A 3854-nucleotide genomic window follows, 5' to 3' on the forward strand; every position below is an offset into this window, starting at 1 on the left:
ACTTGTAAATTTGACCTTTGGGTCAATTGATGGTTCACAATGAAACTGATGTTCACAGTGGCTTGAAGGCCAGTGCTGGTAGTGTTGGTCGATTCAAAATCTTTTCAGGACTCTCCCAAAACTTGCTCTTCACCATTTTCCTCCCAAATATTCTATCAAAGGCATGCCCCCTGTGTGTTCCCAGAAAGAAGATAGCATCCTTTAGGGACTGGTATCTACTCCAAGTCAGAGCTTGCCAAAGTCAAGTTGGGAGAATGGGTCATGGCTGACATCAGAGAGGCCCCAGTTTTCTCTCTACTTGGGAGTCTCATACTGAAAACAATTCAAACAAGTTGGGGCAACAGCCAAGGGCCACCAGCATTTTTACTAATCCAAGGATTTTACCCCAGAGGACCTGTGCATTCCTAACACGCTCCATGAACTCTGGTGGGGATAGTGCTCCAGCAGGGGTTATAATGCTTTGCTGGTCTGTAGAATGAATTTACTGAGTTGCAAACATCAGTCTTTAGGAAATCTTCACTGAGTCATCACACGGAGAGTATACCAGTGATCAAAGCACAACATTGGGAGGCTTAGTCTTGGTATCAGCTGGGTCTAGTTCAGAGTCACCTAGAAGACACTCCCCTCTCCTTGGTACTTGGTATTTATGTACAGGCACAGAGCTTCTCAATCTCTTTATTGCACTTGACCTGGGATTTGGATTCTATTCTCAACACTCGTCATGAATCTCTTTTGTTGACTCTTATATTCTGACCTCTTTGTTTATATTGTGACATCTAAACTTATTAGTATGTAATTGTGGGGAAGTGGATCATGTCAGGAAACTTGGTAAGGTTGAGGGGATTCAGAACCCCCAGCACCTCATACCAGAGGATAGTGGGTGCTTTGCCTGCTCGTGACCAGACACATCATGTGATCACAGCATCCCATGGAATGGATCATGACAATAAGTCACATAGGAACAGAGCCCCGAGACCCTCCACATGTAGATGAGGCATCCCTAACATCTCAGACCAATAGAAAGCATCTGTTGTCTAACCCTCAAACAACTTTCAATTTTTATAAGACCCTAGCCAGAAAAAATAAATGTGTGGGACTTGTTTCACCAAAGACCATCTGGGAGATTTAGTCATCTGACAGATGTAACACTCTTGGGAAAACAGTCCTCTCCCGGAAGCTTTCCTTGCTGGAAGCTGCCCGGACCTACCTTGGTTACATCCTGCTGCTGGGTGACCCCACTTTGGTTCCTAGCCACCTTACCTAGCTGGCTATGCCCTCTTGCCTGCTCATTGACTGTGATCACACGTCCCCTCCCTACTGGTCCCTGTGACTCCATTTTTCCTCAGAGAGGGTAAGTCCTTGACCACTCCAGCCAGGCCAGAGCCCCACAGATCTCCAGGTATTGTGTCCTGTAAACCAGGAAAAAAAAAACTGAGGGTTAGCTCTTAGCTGCAGTGTCTGGTGTCATATGTCTTAAGAGATGACATATAGAATGTTGTTTTCATCCTCAAATTTACAAACAGTCTAAACACACACACACACACACACACACACACACACACACACACACAGAGAGAGAGAGAGAGAGAGAGAGAGAGAGCCCTAGAATAATGCCAACCTCTTTTACTTTGCCCTGACACTGAGAGTGCTGAGGATGGGTCAATGCAGTGAATGGAAACAGAGATGATGACTCTTCCTGCCTTGGGAAACTGAAAGCAAATTCCTCAAGTGCTGAAAATAACAGTTATTTCTTCCAATACATGCCTGCTACTCATTATTAGTTTATCCACTCACTAATCCAAAGGCACTTCTTAAAGTGTTTTCTCAGCTTCTAATTCTCTTCTGGTTGCAAATGGGGAAACTGATACAGGAATCAGGAAACTGATACAGTTCAGTCCACGCCAGCCAGTGCCACCGACTCTCTTGCCTAGGAATCTTAAAATGTCTTCAAAAATTTAACTCTCTGCTATTTTGAGTATGTGGGTATCTTAGGCAGGGTTTCTATTCCTGCACAAAACATCATGACCAAGTAGCAAGTTGGGGAGGAAAGGGTTTATTCAGCTTATACTTCCACATTGCTGTTTATCACCAGAGGAAGTCAGGACTGGACTCAAGAAGGTCAGGAAGTCAACTGAGGACCAAGCTTCCCATATCTAACTCTATGTGGGGTATTTCTCCTTCAAACCACCTCATTGTACTCCCTGGCCTAATAGACTTATGGCCTTATAATAATGCAAAGTGTATTTAGTTAACCTTTAAAAGTCCAATGTCTCTTCTGAGACTTAAGCAGTCTCTTGATTGTAATTTGCTATGAAATAAAAAAGCAAGTTACTTTTAACATATAATAATGACACAGAACACACATTGCCATTCCAAAGGGGATGAATGAGATCAAAAGAGGAAATACTGGACCAAAGCAAGACCTAAACCCAGCATAGCAAACTCCAGCTCCTAGAACTCCATATTCAGTGTCAGGGGGCTTTGATGGCTCTGCCTTCTCAGCTGTGTGGTCTGTAACATACATCTTTCTCTTAGGCTGGTTCTACCTGCTTTGCGATTTGTTTTTGGTAGATGTTTCTTGGACCTGACATCTCTACTGTGGAGACTCCAGAAGTCTCCATTGTGCTCTCTAAGGGCTTTCATGCAGGGCTTCCTTGCTGCACAGTGCTTGGTCTCAATGGCTCTCTGAAATTGCAAAAATCTTCACTTGTTCATTCGTCATATCCCCACGTCCATCACCATGGGGACAACACTGCCAATCTCAGTGATAATTGTCAGATTATTATGAGCCCTTGCCCTCTGTGCCACAATAGCAGCAGGTTTTGCTTGAACTTGCTTCCTGGGAGCTGAAGACCCCCTATGCTCTTTCCAAGTTGGAAGCTTAGCAGGGTGGGGTATTTGCCTCGAGGGTACCAACTTTCACGTTACATTGCTTCCTATTGCAGTGATAAGTCACCGTGACCAAGACAACTTATAGAAGAGTAATTTTAACTTTGATTTTGGGGTGGAGGGGTGGAGGTGGGGATGGGGGGAGGATTCATTGTGGCCGGGAAGCATGACAGCAAGCTTCAGACATGGTAGCTGGGGGATTCTGGGTGCTCGAATCTTCAAAGGCCAGCATGAAGCAGAGAGATAAACTAAAGTGGGAGAAGGCCTTGAACTCTTAAATCCTGCCCTCCTTCCTATGCCGTACACTAGTTCCAGCAAGGCTGCACCTCTTTCAAGCCTGGGAACAAATGTTCAAATACTGGGGGCATTCTCATTCAAACCAGTGCAGGCCAGTTGAAAGACATGACTCTGCCTGTGAATGCAAGTGTCCACAAGAACCAAGAGGTGCTGCGGGTTTCTGGCCCAGCCCTAGCCATCAGAGCCTCCCATGGGTCTCTGGAACTGCGGTTGCAGGGTTGCAGATGGTGTGTGTACATGCCCTACCAACTTATTCCAGTCACAGCACACAAAGGCCTAAGCTGATCTCTACCTCATTCAATTGAGAGGACCTGCTGGGCACATTGTAACAGGGTCAGTATGAGAGAAATAGTTTGCTTTGATTTCCATCCAAGGTAGCTAGTGTTGGGATTCTGTAAACCCCACCCCTCAGTTACCTAGCAACAGCCAGGAATACCCCACCCCACAGCTACCTGGCAATAGTCAAGTATGCTTCTGCCTCAGTGACCTGACACTATAAAAGGGGCTGCTTGCCCCCTCCTCTCTTTCTTGCTCTCCCCCCTTGTCCCTCCTCTTCCCCTTCCCTTATCCCCCTTTTCTCCACGTGCTCAAGGCCGGCCTCTACTCCTCTATTCCTCTCTTCTCTCTCTCTCTCTCTGCCTCTACTACCCTCTTAACTTCCCCATGAC

The sequence above is a fragment of the Micromys minutus genome (assembly GCF_963924665.1).
Source record: "Micromys minutus genome assembly, chromosome: 1".
NCBI classification, from domain to species: domain Eukaryota; kingdom Metazoa; phylum Chordata; class Mammalia; order Rodentia; family Muridae; genus Micromys; species Micromys minutus.